This window comes from Ischnura elegans, chromosome 13, assembly GCF_921293095.1.
Source record: "Ischnura elegans chromosome 13, ioIscEleg1.1, whole genome shotgun sequence".
In the NCBI taxonomy this organism is placed as follows: Eukaryota; Metazoa; Arthropoda; class Insecta; order Odonata; family Coenagrionidae; genus Ischnura; species Ischnura elegans.
This window is the reverse complement of record NC_060258.1, coordinates 5,374,697-5,398,637: the sequence shown is the minus strand read 5'-3', so window position 1 is coordinate 5,398,637 and position 23,941 is coordinate 5,374,697. Positions and strand designations below refer to the sequence as shown.

The following is a 23,941-nucleotide window of genomic DNA, read 5'->3' as shown; positions in this document are numbered from 1 at the left end:
TTTTTTATCCTATCATGCGGTGTTGCAGATGTATGCCTGGAATTTCGACAGTAATCGAAATTTCCTCTTTTAGTACCATTTGAAAGAGGAAATTTTGATAACTGCGGCGGTAATAGCGGCATAAGAGGGAGTAGAAAGAGTTCCGATCCTCTTTTCGCATACGCCATTGCTCTACGTTGCTTGTCCTACTCACGAACAATTTTGTTTAAAAGCTCTTGCAGAAGTATTGCAATAGAATTGCAGCCGTGGAAAATTTTAAGGCAAAACACGACAGGCAGATAGCATGAACCTTCACAAGAGATTGGACAACAATCGGGACAATCTCAGCGCCGTAGGATAATAACCACGTCGTAGACTTAAGGACACACACCCATTTTGGACGGCAGGTAAAATATCGGCCATCCACATTCCAATCGTGAACAATGGGAGAGCATTGGAGCTTGCACACGTACCGACCACGCGCCGGCAACGGCAAAATGCCGGTTAGCTGCCGGCCATGGTCACTGTGGATCGCCGGCGTCGGCTAAAAAACATAGCAACTTATCGTTTGACCGGTAAAAATCTGGCGTGTGTGCAAGCATCGCTTCGCCGGTAAAATATCGGACAACATTTTACCGGCTGTCCAAAATCGGTGTGCCGTAGGATAATAACCACGTCGTAGATTTAATGGAACTACACTCGGCCCTCCATCAACCAATGCCTCTGCCGTTTTTTTCCTTTCCGAGACTCCGCAGGAAAATAGGAAAATTTCAAGTTACAAGGGAACAATTGAAACGTGTTTCATCCCTACCCCATCTCACCAACTGGCCTTTTTCGGTCTACCAGGTTCAATTTTCCGAGTTTCTGGAGGTCAAATGCTAGGTGAGTCACCTTCTGAGCTCGGAGATATCTCGATATCTTTCAGCAATCGTAAGACACGCACGAGGTTCTAAAAAGAATTTGACCTAACGCAATGTATATCTGACAGCATTTAAGTTTTTTGAGCTCTAATTGATTGACACAAAGATTTATAGCTAAAACAAGGGTACTAATATTCAACATAGTCCAAACAGCACAATTTCGGAAGAAAGAAGTGTAGCATAAGCGCATTCAAACAAGACGAGATGGACTGGAAACTTCAGGCAACGCAAACTGCGTATATCACATTGCTGCGCCTTCGCCCCTTCGCATTAAAGGCAACGACGTCACATGCAAGATCGGACGTGTGCTTCCCTTGCTCCTTCGCTCATAGCCTCGTAGCTTGAAATACGGAGGGGAGGGAGCGCGCTCCTTCCCCTCGACCTCGCCTTCAGCGCTCTTCACTTATAAGCATTTCCGATTTCTTCTATCCACCATTTATTCCAAAAATGAACACACTCGTTCAATTTTTTTAAACCGCAGGTTTAGACAGCAATAAAATTTTCAGTTGCAAAAATCCTCATATTAGCGTCTGAAGATGATTTTTGAAAAATCAGGTGCTCAACGTAATGGAAATTGCTCGGTAAGACATGTTGACTATTAACTTGGTATGTCCTTCAAAACGACGCGTTTCTATACTTTTGATAAGCGATTACACTATGCAGTATAAATGCTGTGGGATTCCCACTCATGGCAGCAAATTTAGCGCACGCTCCTGAGCGAAAAACCCTGCGCGATCTTTCCAGTGTTCACCTCTGGGGTACCGACGTGACGGCGCGATGCTTGCAAGAAATTCAAACAGGAGCATTTTAAAAATACGTCACTAAGGGATAAACTCCCCTGCCTGCCGTTTGATTTTGACCCAGGGTTTCAGATGACTGACGCACGCTGAAAACCAAAGCCACTCAGTTCCCCTTGGACTTGCGACCGGTGAAGGGGAGGGGGGGAGATAAGAAGTTTGTGTAAGAGGCGCACCCCCATTTTCGGCTGCAATGTCTGGGTAAAAAGGTGCGCCTCTTACACGCGCTTATAAGGTAATTAAAAGGACCATGGGGCATAGCCAAATGGAGTTCAGAATTAGGCACCACGTGTTTTAACATCTTGACTTGCTACATCCAAAGAGTAGTCTAAAAGACATCTAGCGGAGACGAATATATTCATTCTAATGTCTTCAATACACCCATGTCTCGTATAGCACAACTTCAATTAGAGCAATTTCGATATAGCGCAAATTCGTTCCTCGGGGAAACATTGCAACGCAGTGCAGCCTAATCAAAAGTCTTAAACGCTCTCGTGATAGAACGTGAACTTGCGCTAAGTACACATGAAATTTCTATCATTTTATGCATATTAATATTATTGCTTGCCTCAAATCTTCTTTTTTGTTTATATATTAATCGAAATCCATTGCTGTGCAATGGCCAAAAGTATTAATTGTCATTGGGTCCAGATGGCCGGCCCACCGAAGTAATTTATCTCGTCTCCTTAACAGAATGATAATAAATAATTTAGATCGTTAATTAAGCATGGGGCTAGTGGAAATGATTTTTTTTTCAGCAATACGGTTTGAGACGTACTTTTGCCGTCATAGGTTATCGGGCTTATAGGTATATAGGTTATCCAGTCAGGTTTCGAAATAAATACTTGTTTATTTCTCATGAAAAATAAACTAAGAATAGAATTACTTGTCTTTTGTAGCGTTTACAATTGTTAAACGAAATTCTATGACAAATATTAACTTATATCTCGAGTTTTGTATAAACATCCACATGGAAATTGTTGCTGCATTAAATGCATTAATAATGGCCTTAGAACTTAGTTTAAAAGTTGACAATGCTCAGATAAAAATGAGGAATTCAATTCAAAGTCTGCAATTAACGTGCAAGCAACAATTATCCATGAGCCAAATACATATGAACAATACATCAGTTGAATGCGAACCAATGCCGCAGGTATGGTCGTAAACCCGGAAAGGAGGGAGCACAACTACTCTCGGAGTCTGGTATAATGCGGAGTCCCAGCAGGGAGGGGTCGAAAGAAGGTTTATCGACACCCTTCTTAAGGAATACCCTCCAAAAATGCTCCATACCACGAGAAAGAAGAGTCTCTTGGGGCTCAGTACGGCAGTCATGCTAAGACGAAAACTCCGCCATCTCGAAAGGGTTAAAGCAGGAGTGCAACGAAAACAATCATTTCTTGATGATGGGATGGATTGATTGATTTTCAAATTGCTGTCAGAGCGGGTCAATTTGGGGCTTGGAGGATTTATTACCGTGGGCTTGAAGGGTTAAAGATAAGGCCCAGCAAGGGTGAGCTCGTCGAGGTAAGGGTCCCAGATTAGCAACCTTTTGGATTGCTTGGGCGAATGTGCGTGGTAGGGAGGAAGAGAAAGTACGTTCACAGCAGTCTGCCATGCCAACATACTAGATACGTTCATAGCAGTGAAAGGGTTTGAAGATAATGAAACACAAACACACAAGTAATTGATTTTTTTACGCACCACTAATTTCCACCGATAGCTTTGGATTTGAGAAGAAACGTCTCGCTCGTATTTCCACCATTTGTGGTACCGCTACCCGCTCTTGGAATGTCTATTAAAAGACCCATTCCTGTCCTGAAAGTCTGCTGTAATTATTTGCGAAAAAGGTTTGAAATTACGAAACTCAATTTAAAGTGCCAATTTTCCAGTCCCACTGACTTCATACACATTACGTTAAAAAGTGACACTGTCATATGCATATATAACAACAACACTTTTAGGATGAAACATCAACAAAAATTTAAGTACTGTTGACCATAACGAAGGCTTCATGAAGGTGTACAGTCAGACACAATTTTTGGGCATGTTTTTATGATATAATCACTGAAAACCATCGATCCCCTGGTTTTATTTAGGAAAAATACCACTTTTTCAACACCTAATTAGGAAGAAAGACATCTTATGGTGGCCTGATAATTTTTACAGAGCAATTAATAACCTTTTAATGTTAGTATTCAAAACTACCAAGTTCATCCCATGGCTGGTAGTGGCTAAACAATATATTTTATTGGTCCATGTGAAATGACAGACAAACTTACCAATATTTCAGGTCTGGCTGCAGACACAGGAAGCTACATCTCTGACGGTCTCCATCCTATCAGGCTGACCAGGATCCTTCAAAGCTATTCGACCATCTTCAATGTGAAACAACACCTCTGCTTTTCCTTGTGACCACACAGCTCGGAGCACTAGATAAGAAATGAATAAAATTAGAACCAACTGAACTTATAAGAGTAGATGGCCCTACTTCCTTGAACTGTGTGCACCAAGTCATGGAAGAAAACTCAACATGTTATTCAAATTATGCCAACAAACTAACTTTGCATTTCTTTAAAAACAAAAGTAAACGAGCAACACAAATGTAAATTCCAGTTGCAACAGTCAAGTACCTGCAATTCTAGAAAAAAACATGGCAGTTGTGGGACTGCCGTTGGACGTGAAAACTTTTTATTTGAAAACTTTATGACATTGACTGATGTTAAAAAATGTACAAGAAGCCTATGCAACAAACTGGATTACGAATATAAACTCGGAAAAGCCAAGTTACTAACAGAAATTCAAGAAAGTATTTTTTATAACCACTGCTATGAACAAAATTGACAAAGTATTGTCAACACTAAACATTGCAATTCTTTCTGCTTCAGAACATATTTTCATACATGACGAATGAGCAAATTCAAAACTCTTTAATCCCCTCTCCTTTGTTAACAGCGAGGCGGTGACGATTTTGAGGTGAAGGTCACACAAGTTCAGTTTATTCTACCAATCTGAAAAAAGTGCGCCAGTTCAAAATAAGAAGTTTTCACTTCAAAACTGTTCTGCAAGTGTTTCCTTTTCTATATTTCTTCAATATATGGTCGTAAACACTCATCAAATTTTATGGCACAACCTATTGTCAACACCCTCTACTAATAAGCTACTCAAATTGAACGCATAAAAAAAAAATCGAGTCACAAGTCCACGCCTTATACCCACCTACAAAAGTTCTCAGTGTGACATAAGAAGTTTTAACTTCAAAAGAATTACATTACAAATATTTACACATGTAAAATTGTTGTGTTGTAAACATCCAGTATACATTTTTACTGGATTTTTTTTTCGAGCATTTACTTACCACCTAAACTGAGAAAAGTATGATAAATTGGATCATATACCAATACTTAAAGAGCTCCATGAAAGTGGTTTTATTTTTCGCTTAAATTCGTGCTAATTGAATGATAAAGAGTGGTGATTGATAAAATGAATGGTAAATAATGGTTTGAGAAAGTTAAAAAAGTGTCACCATTGGCAACAAGTTTGATGGACTCACAGAGGTCTTCAACTGAGCCTCCAAATCCAGGATAATCACCTCTGGTGTCTCCCCCAATTTCACTATATCCGAATACTACTACAATTCACTATATTCACTAAAATATGAAACAAGCATAATGAGAGACATTATCAACATATGTATGCACGAAGATAAAACAAAGAAGCGGTGTAAAACCTGGGAACATAATAAAAAATTTCTTTCCTAATCTGCTATTCACCGAAGTTATGAATTCACCCGTGGCAGTTGTGATTTCTCGGCCCTGTCTAGCGCAGATGTCTCAGCATCCTAAAATTGTAAATAATAAATTGCCGGGGATAAATTGTTTCCCAGTAAGGTAAAGGTAGAATTTGGCTGAATAGCATGGACTAAAATAAGTATCCCTCTAGTCTTATTATCAAGTAGGAATAAATGGTTGACTCACATAAATAGGGCATTGCACCTCCATCTCCCCGTTCAAAACAACTAGTGTTTCCTCCAAATGCACTGAATCTGTTTCCTAACACATGAAAGAAACAAAAAGGAGACATTTTACACTAATGTTTTTACAAATGAAGAAGTGGGATAAGTAACAAAATGAAAATTTTGTTATCTAAATCTGCTATTCACCTAGGTTCTCTTTCACCTGCGACAGTTTTGACTGTGGAGACCCGTCCTCCACAGATGTATCAGCATCCTAAAATTGGGAAAACTTAATTAACGGGAATGAACCATGTTTCCACATAAGGAAAAGGTAGAATTTGGGTGATTAGCATGGACTAAAGTAAGTATCCCTCTAGTCTTATTATCAAGTGAGAACAAATGGTTGACTCACATAAATAGGGCATCCACCTCCTCATTCAAAACAACTGGTGTTTCCTCCATTCCAACTGAATCCGTATCCTTACCCCTGAAAGAAACAAAGAAAAAAGGCATTTTTAACTTATGTTTGTTCAAATGAAAAATGAAGAAGTTCAATAAAATCCAAGCACTTGTTCACAACTCTCCTCTTCCCTTTCTGCTGTATATTAACTCACCCGAGGCAATGGCGATGGTGGGGATCCCTTCTTCCTCGATATCTCGGCGCCCTAAAATTAGCTAAAATTAGCACTTTAACTTTCAATGTCACAACTTGAAACAGTTCTTCCTTTACCTACCCCACGGCGTCTGAGGTAGTTGAGACTCCAATCCCTGGTTGTAAGTAAGAGGATTATGTCATCCATGTTTCACTAACAGAGTATAAAGAATCCCAAAGTCAGATATTTGCGTATATTGATTCGGGAAAGTTATAGGTTGATTTCGGATGATTTACATGGTGTGCAATAGGTACTTTTCTAGTCTAAGTATCAAATATAAATATAGCATTAACTCACAGATTCTTGGACATCTGCCTCCTGCTGGTGAACCTTGACTCTGTCCTAAGGTATGAATGAAGAATGAAGTAAGAAGTTTGCAACGGCTGTTTGTATTATTTGAAAATGGTGGAGTGCAAACCGGGCGATATTCAAATACCCTCTCATCTATATCTATTTTTTATCGAAGTTCTATTATCAATACATGCCGCACCAACTCCTTTGTACTGGTACCTTCAGAGTTCTGAAAAGGAAAAAGGAAAATTACAGGGCATAAAGTAAAAAAACTTCATGGGATATGAGAAGTGTCCTATTCACAAATAAAAAGTGTAAATAATTCATTGACTCACATGCGGGAGATTTTCAGTCTCCACCTCGAGGAGAGCTGAGGTGTTACATTATGGAGGCTGAGGAAGCGATGCATACGACTCTCCTACCTCTTCTGATGTCTCAGCATTCTAAAAAGGAAAACAGTGTCAATGGGGATAGCGTAAACAATTTTCCACTACCGAAAACGACAAAGTATATTTATGAAAATATGGAAATTATCATGTCTATGGAGGACGACCCGTTACATACCCCGTCAACATCCGTCTCCTCCTCCACCCCGCATGCCTCCGGGAGGGATATCCCCGAAGGGATTACTTCCACCCCGAGGCATGCGAGGCTCTCCCTCATTTCTTGTGGGGAGTCCCTCCACAGGGCCCCAAAAGATCTCAACACATAGTGCTCCGGGTACCTATAAGTGCCGCTTGCCACCAGCCTGGTGATACCCCGGGAGCACTTGTCGACCACGTCCCTGCCATATCTCTGAAATATGGCAGGGTGAACCTTTGCGATGTGGCGGGATAATTGCGAAGTAAATCTCTTTCCACAAATCGGGCACGGCTTGGGCGGGCCACTGCCCTTTTTTTTCGTTACCATCTTCCACATGATGGTTTTGTTAATTTCCATATTTCTAAAAATAGAAGAATATTTATTTAAATAGACACGAACGTTTGCAAAGGAAAAGCAAAAACTACAGCCTGCCTACCCGGAAATAACATTATATATTTTACTATGTCTATTTGAAAGAAAATGTGTGTTCGCAGAAATGGTATTAATACAAAGTTAATAACCAAAAATTGTTAGGGATTACTTCAACCCCGAGGCATGCGAGGCTCTCCCGCATTTCCTCTGAGGAGTCCCTCCATGTTTCACCGAATAAATTCAATGTGAAGGGGTCCGGATACCTGGTTATGCCTTTTGCAACCAGGCCCGTTACTCCCCGGGAGCATTTGGCTATCACTTCCCTTCCATATTTTTTGTACACAGAAGGGTGAACTTTCGCGATGTGGCGGACCAATTGCGTGCAAAACCTTTTGCCACATATAGGGCAGGGCTTAGGTGTTTCCCCCTGCCCTTTTTTATGGACACCATCTTCCAATTTATTTTTTATTCATTTCCATGTATCTAAAAATAGAAGAAAATAATTATTTAAATAGACACGAACGTTTGCAAAGGAGAAGCAAAAACTACAGCATGCCTCCGCGGAATTAACAATTTATAACAAAATAAGCTTATTGGAAAGAAAATATGTGTTCGTAGAGAAAGATCTCAAACATAGTAAATAACCTGTAGACTTGTCACTTACCTCCTCTTCATTTGTCGTCATCCACCCCGCATTCGTCCTCGAGGGATAACCCCAAAGGGATTACCTCTAACCCGAGGCATGCAAGGCTCTCATGTATTTCTTCAGGGGAGTTCCTCCACTGTGCCCCGAAAAGGTTTAATATGAAGTGCTCCAGGTATCGGAATAAACCTTTCGCAACCAGCTAAGTTATTGCCCGGGAGCACTTCTCAATGGTTTTTCACACACGGAAGGGTGAACATGTTGGATTTGGCGGACCATCTGTGTTGGTACATTTTCCACAAATAGGGCAGGGCTTCGGTGAGCCTCTACCCTTGGTGGTCTTAGATACCATCCTTCTTTTACGATCGATATTCATGTCCGCATCTCTAAAAATATAAGAATATTTATTTAAACAGGCACGAATGTTTGCAAAGGAGAAGCAAAAACCTACGCCTGCCTCCCCAAAAATAACAACTCATAATTAACTAAGCTTACCGGAAAGGAGAGGTATGTTCGTACAAATTGAAGTTAAACACAGGAAATATCCAAATGTGAACTTTTCAAAATTTACTTTTAACTCATGGAAGGAAAGAAAAGGTGTCACAGTGATACTCATGGACTAGGTTAATGCCTAAAAATTTTAAAGGCCCTTCCTTCTCATGAGAATATAGAAACAAATGCAATGCTGAACAAGCCCTGTCGGCGGCTACATATAGTCCATAAAGTATGCCAATAAATAAGTTTTAGACATGAGGGAGAGTGATAAAAATAAATGGATACCAGAGATTGGACTAACACGGCCAATATTTCTTACAAGTCTAACATTTTGGACTCAAAAAATCGACCGGCAGATTCCGATTCTTAAATTTGAACACAAATAAAAATACCGTACGAGTAACAATATTTTCATAAGGAAACATAACTTGATTGATCAAAACAACAATGTTCACAATAAGGCATAAACTCTTGAAAACGGATTGTTTACGTTCGGAAAGGAAATATTTATAGTGTTACCATCCATAGCATTTGTAATACGCTGGCATCAATTTCAAACTCTGAATTGTTAGAAGAAAAATATTACATTATAGTAATGTCTATATGAAGTTACTATTCCTCATTACACATTATTGCTTCACCTAACTTGCACCACCAAGCTTTAAATCTGCAGTTACTAAACCCGTGCCAGAGGTTTGACCAACTTGGCCAATATTTGTTACGAGTCATACGTTTTGGACGGACAATTTCATTTCTTCTCTTATGCACAAGTAGTTGATTCATAATAATTATAATATTTAATTCTAAGCAGACATCACTAGCCTTAGATCTTAGGTATCCGGCAAGATTTTGCGCATTCTTCATAAACACAACATACGGACAGTGCATCTGCCTCACAAAAAACTAAGACAAGTCTTAGTCCGTGCCAAAGACCCTGCAGGACTGAAATTGCCTGGTGTTTACAGCATACCATGCGAGTGTGGTGAGGAGTATATCGGTGAAAGGGGAAGAACGATCGAGACCCGAATCAAAGAGCATAAGCGTCATCTCCGGCTGTGCCAACCATCGAAATCGGCGGTTGCGGAGCACGCCATCAATCTTGACCACGCGATTCGCTGGGAAAACACCAAAATGCTCTGCCACTCCAGCGGCTACTGGGATCGCCTCACCAAGGAGGCAATTGAAATACGACTCTCCAAGAAAAACTTCAACAGAGACGAGGGTTTCAACTTAAGTAAGGCATGGAACCCGATTTTGAAAGTGGCGGGAAAAGCGTACTCTTTCTCCGCCAATCAGAACGACCCAACATAACGACCGAGGATATATAAACCTGGCATTTTCCTACTGGCATCATCGGCCCTGATGACGATAGAAAAGGATTCTATCGAAACGTCGGCAGCGATGGAGATGGAGCTCACCCGGATGGAAACCCGAGAAGAATTCACCGCCATCATACGCCGGGAAAAAGTGAAATCTTACATCACTAGCCTTTTTAAAACACTAATCTTCCTCCTTCAGTCAAGACTATCCCTCTTGATGACACTTTGTATACAATCGAAGGAAAACATTCATACAGTTACCAACCATTCTACATGTAATACATTTGAATTCGTTCATTTAAAGTTTATTATAAGAGAGGGCTTTATAGTCCTAAATTTGCTTGTTATAATAAAGATGACATTATTATCATTATTATTTAGGTACCTGGCCACCCAGAAACAAATTGGGGCTGGGGGATGTCTGGTCCCGCTGTTTGTTTAGATTTTGTTATTTTCAAACGTGGCCGTACCTGGAGGGATCCTGGCCCCTCCAAAGGTTTTGTAGTACCTCTAAAATATCTGGGGGCGGGAAAAAAATACATACAGTCCCCTCGGATTTTGATGGGGGCATGGTACACAGAGACCCAGTAGCCACTCTGATGTAGCAGACATAAATAGGGTAGTTTCCTTCACCAAAGAAAACAAAAGGCATTGATTATGATTCGTTACCCACCATTAGTGTATTCATAATACACAAATTATTTGGTTTTTGAAATAACGGTTTAGACGAATGGTAAGGGTCAAATTTTATCCAAGTATAGACGAATGTCATTGGTCAATTTTAACCACATTGGAAATAGGCCAGATTGGCTCCCATGCGATTCCACTCCACGTGACGTCACAGGGACCTAGTTTATACAGGAGAGGATAGGAGTTATACATCGCCCGAGGTTACTAATGCATACATGAGGCACAGAGCTCAGGGAAACATGTCTTAATAATCACCTATTAAAACTGGCTAAGGTCGGAAAGTTTTCTTAATTTGATAAGGTATTTATAAAACTTTTTAAAGCCAACTACCAGCCAGCAAGGTACTCAGCTACCTGCTAGCATCCTGCGTCCTATCAGCGCTGAGAGCCTTGATCAAGGTCACCTCACAAGGTGGGAGGGGGAACCAGAAATGCGTCGTATGAGCTTTTCCCATCATTCCTACTTAAGCGTCGCGTTTTCGCATGATTAAAATTTTTCACTTTTCATTTAATCGCAAAAAATAGATATCACCATTTAAAAATCTAAAAGCGTGAAATACGTACTCCAGGAGTAATAAGCATTCGATTTAGGCAATAAAAAATAATACCACCCTAGGCAATAAAAAGAAACCACCCTATTGAAGGAACTTCACCAGAGCAAAGGGGGCTCCCCCCCAGATTTTCTAGCGGGACTACAGTGCTCCAGGGAGGAGGGGGGGCACTATGCCCAAACTATGAATATATTTATTAATCCAAGTTTCAATTTAATATTGATATAAAAAAAAGGAATTGCTTTTCTCTTCAAATGAAAAAAATGATTGGATGCAGATGTACATTAATGTAGTAATATTATTTACTCAAAGAAATCAATAAAAATTATTCACTGTACTTTGAGTAGCTATGTTACATGTACACATTCCAAAAATTTTGTAATACAAATTACTAGAAAATATTAAGTTTATAACATTAGAATTCTTTGCAATGAAAAAATATGAATAAAGCTACACATTAGACACATACAAAAAGCATATAGCAAATAGGATTACAGTTAGAGTACCTAACATTTCTATGCTGCTATACATGCATAGGTATCAGTTCTAAAATACTGATTAAGAAGAACATTTAAATGTTTAACATAAAAAAATGTGTTCGTAACATTAAAAACATAACATACATTAAAAGCTTTGAAAAAAATGTATCGTATAGGTCAACTTAGAAACATCGAATAGAACTTAAGTATCATAGAACAACATTATTAAGGTACAAATTGATACAAATACATGCTACACTTACAAGCAATGGTATCTGATGGGGATGAGTCAACTTTTGGGCATCTGATATTACATATCCCAAAAATCATCATCTATGGACCCCAGAAAAATTAGCCGATTTAGGTGATCAGGTGTTAAGTGGGCTTCCGTGGTCACTACTTAAAAAGTTCAGGAGAGGAACCACCCTCTCAGATGCAACTGTAGCACCGACTATAGCCAAGTACTTCATTGCGACCTCATAAATTCCAGGGAAGGCATTTCTCCTATCCTCCAAGAATTGTATTGGATTCAATGATCTACTCAGTAAGGGTGGATCAGGTATAATTTAAATTCTGTAAGTAAACTCCCATCTTGGGGATCAGGAATCGCATGTAAACTTTCTGCTGCCATGGTATCCTGTACTGATCAATAGGTTATCTGTATTTTGCTGGTTGGTAACTATGGGGGGACAAAGGGACCACTGACTCCTCAGTGCGGCCTTAATATCCTTGAATTATTCACTGCTTTTACAGCATTAATTGGTTATTTGGAATGTATTTTTTTAATGGGGGTGTAGGATTGTGGCTGCAGCTAAAAGAGAGTTTTCCTCAAGGGGGTCCAATCTCAACTCAACTCCTTCCCTCAATTTCTGATGGAGCTCACCCACAACAGAATCATTTACATTAATTTTTGAGAGTGCAATGCATATAGAATTCCACATCAGAAGCACCAAGGTACCACTGATATACTTATATCCTGATATGTGTTAAGTGGAGGCCTAAAAAGGTGCTAAAATCTTTACAACATCTCCCATAATCTCCAACTCTTCTGCCGTTGGCATAGGAGGAGCATTCCTGTGGGATGGGGAGAGGAGTATTTTACCCACCATTGGTAACAGCAATGTGAATCTTTCAATACAGTAAAATGTTTCGTTCCACTTGGTAAGAACCTCCTGCTTTAAATATAAGTAAACGCTCCTTCCCACCTTATTCTGCTCCTCTCTTAAGTAGTCTTGGGCCACATTACTCTGATTAAAGTAAGCCACAATTCTTTTAATTTTCTCAATCACTTCAACACTTCTTCCTTAGCTCCCAAAGCTTTAGGCACGACCAGGTTTATGTTGTGTGCCAGGCACATGTACCTCCCGATAGGGAATTAGTAGCCTTGTAGCCCCAACAATATTATACGCAGTGTCAGTGGTTAAACTAACAATTTTTTTCGTCAATGCTCCATCCGCACATCGTATCCTTCAGGTCACAGCACATATAGTATGCGGTGTGGTGTGGAGTAAATTGCTTTATCCCGAAAATCGTAGATACCATAGTGAAGCTCTGTTCATCTGTGATGAAAAGGAAATTGTGCCACAGTTTCAATAGAAATGTATAATTTCATAGTACAGAAATTTTGCTTAGAAGAGTAAGAGATGATTACATCTTGTTAATATGGATCCAATGAATATAGTTCTAGTTACTATTATAATAGCCTCAATTTGTAAAAATTCATTTATCTCAACGACTCAACATTTATTTATCACAACAATTCACCGCAAACTTGTTGGTAGATCATGGCTTACCAATGCAAAGTCCAGTCAATACGATGAAGTTCATAACAGTTGCTGCATCCATAGTGAAAGAAACACTCTTCACATATTGCACTGCCTGGCGGACAATGCTGTGGACAGCTTCATATTTTTGTGACAGCACCCCCTTAATCTATAATATGAAAAAATAAGAGTGTATTAGTGCGGCATATATACTATTGCACAAAATGGTGACAAAGAAGACCCTAAAGTTTTTCTAAAATAGTGATAAACAGATTGGAAGTGTGTACGAGTGAGACTGTTGAAGAACACCACACAGGATTCATGAAAGGCTACTAATGATCAGATACATATTGCTGCTTCAAAATACTGGGAATTTAATGAACACTTCTTTGGGTTATCGGTCGATCTTAGAAAATCATATGATAGTTTAAATTGGAGAAAAGTGTGGGAAAAAATGGAAAACATTCGAATTCCTAGAAAATTAATTGAGTTCGCAAAGCTCCGTTTAAAAATTCCAAATGAAAGGTGAAAGTTGACAATGAATACCCCATGAGCTTTGAGGTAAAGACTGGCATGATACAAGGAGATGGCCTTTCAACTATACTTTTTAACTTGGCATTGGAGGAGTCACTGAAAGGAATCAGGAAAACAGACTTGAGAATAAGAATGAGGAAAAACATATCGGTGCTTGCCTTTGCAGGTGACTTGATTTTGCTAGTGGAAAATAAGAAGACTTAAGAAGAATGACAGAAATTCTGATTAAAAAAAACGAAGAAGTTGGACTGAAAATCAATGATGATAAGACCGAGTTTATGTCCTTGGGTCAAAACCCTGATAACTTCAGGAACATTACAATTGAGGATCACAATTTTGAAAGAATAAATGAATTTAAATACCATGGTGCCATAATCAGCTCAAACAATCATAAATCATATGAGACTCAAAAGGGAATGAATTCAGCAAATAAAATGCCCAGTGTGAATGCCAATAAAAAGCTGCTAACATCAAAAATTTATCCATCAGAACCAAACTTAGAACTTATTGAACTAGAAATAAAACCAATCCTTCTACATAGGACTGAATCATGGGTTATCAACAACAGAAGAGAAAAGGAAGTAATTTCCTATGAGAATAAAGTGTTAAGGAAAGTTTTTGGACCAACAAGAGAGACTTGAACCAGGAGAAAAAAACACAACAGCAAAAACAGGGACCTTTTCGACTCGCCAGACGTAGTAGCTGAAGCTAAGAGCCGCAGATTGCAATGGGCAGAGTACATAATACGAAGAGAGCAAGAGGCAATATTGAAACAAGTCTGGGCAGAAAACCCTGATGTAAGACGACCCCCAGGAAGACTGAGAAAGAGATGGAAGGACACTTGCTGATTGATACGGGGAGAATGTGAGTCAGTGGGGCGGATACAGAAGTTAGAAAGAGTTGGAGGCAGACAGTTGGCAAGGCTAAACACTATCTAGGGTAAAATGTCCATGGATCACATTGTTTTATTATGTAAAAAACTTGATAATTATTCGATATTTTTTCTGGCATTGGGTAAACGAACGAATACTTACTTAATTGCGCTCACATTCGAAAATTAACTTAACCACTTGAAACACAGTGATCACTTACGTAAGTACGGGTTAACGTAAGTCGATACGTACGTAACTCGGGGAATGCCTGTATTTGAAAATAGCCTTCCTTTGCATAATATAGAGAGCCAAAATCTAAGACATAACAAAAAAAATCAGAAAAGTATTTTCACACATTTCTTAATTTTTATGCAACTCATAACTCATTTTTATCAACCAAATAGGCCTTTGTAATCTACTTTGGGATATATCCGATTTTTTGGTCTACCAGGGCAGGGGTTACCAAACAGGCGCCTCCCAGTTTGGGAACCCCTGACCTGGGATCAGAGTTGAAATTTTGAAAACGCAGTTGCCAATTGAATGAATTTAATAGTCTGATTTTGTATGAAAAAATTTATACCATACAACTATTTAAATAATATATAGAATAAATGCAATAAATATTTTTAATAATACTTTGATACATTTAAAATTAAATACAGCATTTACTTAAATAATTTATATGAGGAAATATTATGAAGTCCCTCCCTGGAATTACGAAAAATCGATGTAAGAAACTTACATCAGCACTTGAACATTTAATGTCCCAATTTGAAACAGTTATTCCTATACTTACTATTTTTCAACATGCTTCATGGCTTGGGAGGCCATTGATAAATATCCGTAATCTCGAGGAGACTCCATGTCCAATCCTCTGATGTGGTTCCACCTGTGTTTAACAAGATCATATCATCCATTTTTCCCTAACAGAGGATAAAGAGACCCAAGGTCACATATTTGTTAATATTGGTTCGGGAAAGTCAAAGGTTGAATTCGGATGACTTCCATGATAAGCAATAGGCATTTTTCTAGTCTAAGTATTAAGTATAAATATTGTATTAACTCACAGATTCTTTTCCATGGGCCTCCACCTTTGTAACCTCGACTGTGTCCTAAGATATGAAGGAGGCATGAAGTAAGAAATTTGCAACGGCTGTTTCTATGATATTAAAAATGAAGTTCAAACCCGGCACATAACCAAAAAAAAAAAAAAACAAGAAAAAAACAAGACAATTGCAACCATTGTTTGTGCGAATTAAAAACGATTTATTGGAGTAAAATATGAACTCTCTATCGCACAACCTGTTTTCTGTAGCTAAAGCCCTTGACCCACCTGACGAAGTGAAGATGATCAGTCTCCCACCTCGTCTGATGTCTCTAAAAAGGAAACAATCAAGTCAAAGGGGATAGGATTAACAATTTCCCACAGCAAAAATTGACGAAGTAAACTATATATAAAAATATTATGTCTCAACTTGCCACTCACTTAGTATGAAATGCTCTGGGTACCTATATATACCCTTATGCAGGCTTCCGCGGGTCGATGAGTATGAAGATACGTCTCTTTCGGGTAATACACCGCGTGGGTCCATTGTTCTTGGATGACAGTTTCGCTCTATAACGTCTACCCATAACATCAATTTTGACGAAGCGAAGCTTATTTCCAAAGAAAGGAGATATTTTCCATGCCTGATACGGAAAGCCATCAAAATAAGCAAGACTCAAGATAATTTCAATAGGGAAGACGGCTATCCCCTTCCGCATGCCTGGAAACGAGTTTTGCGTGGAAAAAGACAAGGCAGCGACAGCCAATCACAGATGACCTAGCCTCTACGGACAGATGTATAAGGCGGCCAATTCACTGCATCATTACTTCACTGACCTGAAGAAGCCGACTGTAATGCCGGCGAAACTGTTGTCCGAGAACAATGGACCCACGCGGTGTATTACCCGAAAGAGACGTATCTTCACCTATATATACCTTTAGCACATGAGGAAGTGATGGCCCGGCAGCATTCCTCCACGGTTTCCCTTCCCTGTTTTTTTTCCAGGAGCTATTCCACTGCTCTCCGAAAAGGTTCAGTATGAAGTGCTCCAGGTATCTAAAGATACCTTTTACACACAGGAAAGTGATGACCCAGCAGAATTTCTCCATGGTTTCCCTTCCGTGTTTTTTTCCGGAAGTTCTTCCCCTGCGCTCCAAAAATATTTAGTATGAAGTGCTCCGGGTATCTAAAGATACCTTTTGCACACAGGAAAGTGATGGCCCGGCAGCATTTCTCCACGGTTTCCATTCAGTGTTTTACAACACCTTGGATGTGGCGGACCATCCGTGTTTGGTATTGCCTTCCACAAATAGGGCAGGGCTCCGGTGAGCCTCTTTAGAACGTTTCCGAAGGGACCAAGGAAAATGAACGTACTAACCAGGAAAACGTACTAACGAGGAAAGGCAACAGAAGGTGAGGAGCTCGGGGTGGAGAAAATTGGGGCTTCTTATTGGCTGTAGTTTTTCATAGTCAGACATTCCCGAAAATCGGCTGCATTTTATTATTCAACACGTCACAAGAATTCAGAAAGGCATTTGGATAAATTACCATCGAAGAAAGATGTGGAATGATTGGAAGAATGTTAATAGCTAATAATAATAAATTAAATCATGAATTCAGAGGTTTGCGACCCTTGATAAGATACTAGAGAACAAATTGCGGGTTGCGTCACGGCAAGCAATTGAGCGTACTAACCAGGAAAGCTCAATTTTTTTAAACATACTAACCAAATGCCTTTGACCTGTATTTTGTTCGGGTGGTACCGGGACCGAAAGAAATCGCCGTACTAAGGAGGAAAACATAAAGGAGGAACTTATTAACCAAGTTCCACTGTATTTGGTCGAAAGAAAACACTGGTAATGCTGTAAGTTGACCATGGATTTGAGCTAAGATGGAGTTAGAGAGTCGAGACAAGAGGGTGGGGTATGGGATGGGCAATTTGCAGCCTCAGCCCCCTTGAGTTGGGTATCAAAGCTGAGGGACAAAAATACCAGGGGATCTACAAAAAAAAAGCTCCCCACTGAGAGGTTTAAAATATTCTCATGCTACTCATAGCACTGAAAACTTGTTCAAATTGCAGGTGCCGGCAGGTAAGGGTTTAGATTTCGACGGACATTTTAATATTTTACCTGATTAAAAATCAATGGTATAAGCTTTCAAGATATTTGACTGCATTCAAATTCTCCTCAAGCACGTTTCCCCAAATGTTGTCGCTTTCTCACTGCATAGTTGTGTCACTGGCAAATGCTTCCAAAGAATTCAAAATTTACACTGGCAACAGTAGCCCCAATTACAAGTCATGCCATGAGGCCATAAAACAAAACCTAAGAGTATAAAAAAAAACCCAAAATCACATGTTTGCAGATGAAATTTCAAGACAGCTATGGGTAAAATATGGTTGATTACCTTTGACAACAAATTTCCCTCTTAGCTAAACACTTTCAGTACCGTGAACGTACCTGGTACGTACACAAGGCAGGCTGACGTGAGTGTACCTTTTCGTCCTCCCTGCCATGTGCTCAGCACTTTTGCCAAAGCACCGCAAAAGGATGCTTATCCAAAACCCTTTCCTCGATGACCCTCTGAGCGGGGGGCCTCCCTCCCCAAAATTGAGATAATAGCATCGCGAACCTCACACTATGGAAAACCTAAATTATATCTAGACATCGCTCGCCCGAAATTTCCTCGCCAGAACTCAGTTTTCCTCAGATTTTGCCAAACGAAAGACGTGAAAGTGAGTTTCCGCCAGCGTGAAGCTCGAGGCCTGAAAAAGTCGAGTATCCTTGAACTTTTGTTAAGGGGACTTGTAGGGCTGAAGAAGAGTGCCCATAGTGTTTTAGTTCGATAACCCCTGCGAAACAATTCCGTTGTTAATTTTCGAGCAATATAGGATATTTGATTAAGCTATCCTTGTTAGTGCCTTCATCTAACACCTCAGGGGATATGAAAATTTTCACGCAACTTGAGATGCATGAAAAATTTCTTGTAAGTGGAAAAGGGTCCATATCGCTTAACCCTTTCGAGACAGCGGAGTTTTCGTCTTAGCATGACTGCTGTACTGAGCCCCAAGAGACTCTTCTTTCTCCTGGTACTGAGCATTTTTGGAGGGCATTCGTTAAGAAGGGTCTCGCTGAACCTTTTTCGACCCCTCCACTGTGGGACTCACGACCATATGTATGACCATACCTGCGGCAGTGGTTCGCGGTCAACTTGTATATAGCTTATATGTATTTAGCAAATGGATAATTGTTGCTAGCACGTAAAATACAGACATTGAATTGAATTCCTCAAATTTATCTGAGCATTGTCAAATTTTTAACCAAGTTCTAAGGACATTATTAATGCATTTAAAGCTGCACAAACTTCCATGGTGATGTTTAGGCATAACTCAAGATATAAGTTAAATGACCACGACCGTCCTAAATGGGGGAGAGAGGAAAATCTCACAGGTATATATACGCCCATCGTCTTCCGGGTCAGGAAACGTCCACACCTTTATATACGTGTACAGTAGGTAAAAGGTTAAAAGCCAATACTTATTGCCTATTGGACTGCTGGAGCAACAAGTTAGAGGTAGATGAGGACGTTAATTCAAAAGTAACCAGAAAAACTTTGCGTAGAAAGTTTTTTCTCAAATTAACCTTGCCGGTGGAAGGAAAGAAAAAGAAATGACAGGTTTTTAAGAAGAAAGTTCCCTGATTGCCTAAACCAGAAGTTGAAATTTCCTCTGTCTTTATTTAAATGTCGACCTATTATATCCAGTAAGTGTTTAATATGGAATTTGTGATGAATTAAGAGTGATATTCATTCTACTTCAATATGTTCATCAAAATTGCTACTTTTGAAGGTTCATCAGGTTTTTTGAAATTGGTCCAGTGAAAGGGCCAAGAGAAGGAAAACGGAAGATCATAGAGCTAGCATATCACCAGCAGAGCATCCATGAGTTGTCGAAGCAAAGGTGATGAGTTCGTGGCGAAAATAATAAAAGAGGTGACAACAACCACTCTCTCAAGAGCGCGGCAAGTATAATCGAAATGGGGAGCCAAGGAGGTGAGGCAAAGTCAAATCTCCCAGGAAGAAGCCCTTTCCATGATCGTTTCTGGTAATTTCACAAAACCTCAGTACTTGCTCCTCCGACGGACATCTAAAGAAGCTGCCTTTCCCATTGGCCACTTGTCCAAGGAGGCAATGGATGCGAGGAATACGAACATAAGAAGATTCAGGGAGCACCATGCAATGAAATTTTCCTGGATGGTAACGAATGAAGACCTGTTTAAAAGATTACTCCTAACTTCTGATGCAATGATATCAAGTATTTCTTAGGTTCAAAGAAGGAGTTCAATTACCAGTCAAGGTAAAGAGTTTATTAATCCTGGAAGAATTGAGTGAGCAGAGTGATGAGGATTTGTTGGAAAGTGATTATGAATGTATTTAAATTTTTTTGTAACAATGACTGAGGAAGATAAGGAGAAATGTTAACTTTTTTTACAATTGTAAAAACCCAAAGCAATGGAACATCTCGTTTAATTTTTGTACCAAATCATGTGCCCCTTAAATACCCCACCTCGTTAAGAGCTCGTTGCAAGCGTATATTTGGTTTTGAGTTATAGGAGGTATGAAATTTGTTAATAACATTTCAATGATTGAAACTTGAGAAATAAACAACCTAGTGTAAGATAGCTTCCAAATCCATAGGCACATTTCAAGGAACTATAAAATTATCCGCTTAATTAGAATTAGATGTTATAATTTTTCAAACAATTAATGCAGTACAATAATATGAATAATATACTTGTAATATAATTTTCCAAATAATATTTCCTTCTTTTTTTGTATCAAATACGATCAAACATGCGAGAAAGTAGAAAATGCTCTCTTGGTTCATTAAAAAATAGTTGTTAAAAGATTGACCAAAAATAAACAATGCAGACATTTTATATGCAAATGTGTGTTTTAAATAACTAATTCACTTTTATGATATGTATAAAATGTATTTACAATCGCCTGGTTAATCTAAATTCCAATGAAAAAAATTAATCCTTTAAACAATGTGTGAAATAAATATAAAAGTATTGCAAACACACGAAATATAGTTATAAATTCAGAATAAGCAGGTCAAAAACCATTGGAATAGACCTTAGAAATTAATAGTAATTAATTTTGGCCAGCTTTTTCGATTTGGGACCACAGTGCGGCCGTAGTTGAGAGGTAGCGCATACTCAAATGTATATGCCACGCTGCGCGAAATCTTTACATGTGAACATCTCTAGAACCCGGGCCTATGTGGAAGAAAGCCGTGATACATTTTCCACCTTACCTATATAGTTTCAGCATATAACATCCGCATCCAGATCCTGAACATCACTTTGGCTACGTCTCGTTGTTAGTTACAAAAGCAGAGTTTGCAGGCTGTGTTAGTTCCCACCAAGCATGCAACATCAAATATCTACCGTATGTTCCCTGAAAAATGACAATGCAGATGTATTTACAAACAGTTACAATAATGGCAAATTTATGAAGTTCCCACTTCAAGAGCATATTCACCAACCCTCCTGAGAACTCAATCAAGACAGTTGACAATCTCTACATATGAAAATGCCACCTCTTGAGTTTAGTGCTCAAGGAATAGAAAATGAACAGAACTCTTTACACCAAATATATCACCTAGTCCAGACGAAATCTTTTCTCTCATACTTAGAGAATGAGCCACAGAAATTTCCCCACTACACATAGTTTATATCCAGTAAATCCAATGAGCAACACGAAGTGGCTAATGATTGGAAATTTGCTAATGCATCCACAATAGATAAGAGTGGAAAAAAGGAACAGCCATCTAATTACAAACCGATATCATTAACATCTCATGACAAGTCCTCGAACACTTAGTAGTCAGCTCAGTAATGAAACACCTAGACTTACAAAACTTGTTAATGAGAACTCAACATGGATTAAGGAAAAGTAAATGATGCGAAACCCATTTAGCGCTTTTCCCCCCACAATATTTCAGTCTCCATAGGGGACACCATTCCTGGACACGATTTTTCCCAATTTCAAAAAAATACTTCAAGAAAAATTAAATTGCCCGACAAAAAATTATTAATAAAACTAAGAACTGATAGCATAGATAAAGATGTCATCTCCAGGATAATAGTACTTTTGAGCGACCCCATGCTTAGAGTACCTGGTATTACCCGGTGCAGTTTCCAGTGAGGTAAAAGTCACTTCTGGTATCCCACAGGGTAGTGTTATAGACCCACTCGTATTCCCATCTATATCAACGATTATGGTGAAATAGTACACAGTTAACTAGGATAATTTGCAGACGATTCTGTAGTTAACAGGGAAATCCATTGAGCCCAGTAAAGGTCGGGATGAACCAACAAACGACCTAGCTGCTGGGTAATTTCATCTCAACTCAGGCAGATAGAGCAAAATCATAGACCCAGTCTTAAAATATCTGGTTAAACCTCACATTAACTAACGTGGAGATGAAGGTGACGTACAGTGTAACAGCAATTTTGTAAAGCAAACCTTCAGCCGGTTGGCTGATTGCAACTTTGACGAGAGGAGAACTTTGAGAGGAACTTAGAGAGAGCATAGCTACTGTAATTCTCATACCAACAATTGACCTTGAAAAGTGAAAAAAAATAAAGTCAACAAAAAATCGAGTGCGGAGTACGGTGAAATATTTGTTTACCTTTCTATCGAATAATGGTTAGGCTTGAAAACAAAGAAGACACTATGGCCAATCATCAGCATGTGGTTAAAATAAAAATACTTCTGTCAATTTGGAAATATTGGCAAGTACAAGTGTAATTGTAGGAGTGCTGCAATACGAGTAAACCATAAATTACATGGAGATAATGAATTACTATTTGTCAATGGATCAAATTAAAGTGGAGTCCCTTTGAAATAAATAGTGGGAAATTAATCGTTGGTGCTTATATCACAGGAATTTGTATTGTGAAACCAATTGAAATGGATTTCTATTGATTAGACAACCGGAGTGATTTTAAGAATCTTTTAAGGCTACAATGTAACCATAATGACAATAAATTTTAAGCATACTTTTGTAGAAAGATATATCTCCTGGTCAATGGTATGGCCCGTACCCTATTCAAAGCACTCATCATGGCCATAATTTCAATTCAAATATTTTTAACCAACCACCGTCTAATAGAAAAATTCATCAGTGTACATTAAAAACAATGGCTTCTGCCACACTGATTATATCATTGTTCTGATTATAAATCAATTAATTTACAAATAATTTATGGTAATTCATTTGATTACTTTATGCCTATATAGAAGCATTTTCAGTTTTATAAAAATGTACAAAATAAGGTGGTATTTAGGAGGTAATTAGGTGTGAGAGACACGAAAAGAATTGAGCCATATGATTTTCAACTAGCAGCAAATATTTCATAACTTAAAATTATATCATCATATTTGTGACTATATATACTGGTAAGAAGGAATATGTTTCATAAAATTCATAGTCTCAGCCAAATAAAATTAGAATGAGGTACAGAATTAGTTTAAATGTCTTCATTAGCAAGACGAAAACCTATTGCATGACAGCAATCAGCCCTTCCCATTGAAGTATAAGGTGAAACATATTATGAAACATGCTGTCAATAGTGTAGCTAATATTGTAATAGACACGACTGCTTTTTTTAAATGGTAATGCCATTGAAAATGAATTCATTGCCATCACAAAATTGAATTGATGGTCATAAATCACTGATTATGAAAACAACGTTATTGTCTCAAATTAAAATTTAAGTAGAATGAATGAAATTTGAATTACCTAAAAGAACATTACGTAGCCCTACCACATTTACTTCAGGGGCTCGTGGTCTAGTGAACTTGACATCCAATTATTAAATAAAGGAACAGTTTGCAGCAAACCTTTCATTTATTCATGCTGTCCAAAAACAGTGAGGCCAATATCAGAGTACACACAATAACAGGAGAATCAAATTAATAATATTACGCAACGTA

The 23,941-nt window shown here is 38.8% G+C and overlaps 1 long non-coding RNA gene across 1 annotated transcript; it reads right to left on the bottom strand.

Moving 5' to 3' along the window:
- Positions 1-3,981: 3,981 nt before the first annotated feature.
- LOC124170462 lies at positions 3,982-6,397 on the bottom strand. The gene is made up of 5 exons (XR_006867474.1): positions 6,263-6,397; positions 6,061-6,135; positions 5,856-5,922; positions 5,671-5,745; positions 3,982-4,125 (listed from the first exon to the last, which is right to left on the bottom strand). It is a non-coding gene; the product is annotated as an uncharacterized LOC124170462 (long non-coding RNA).
- Positions 6,398-23,941: the final 17,544 nt, after the last annotated feature.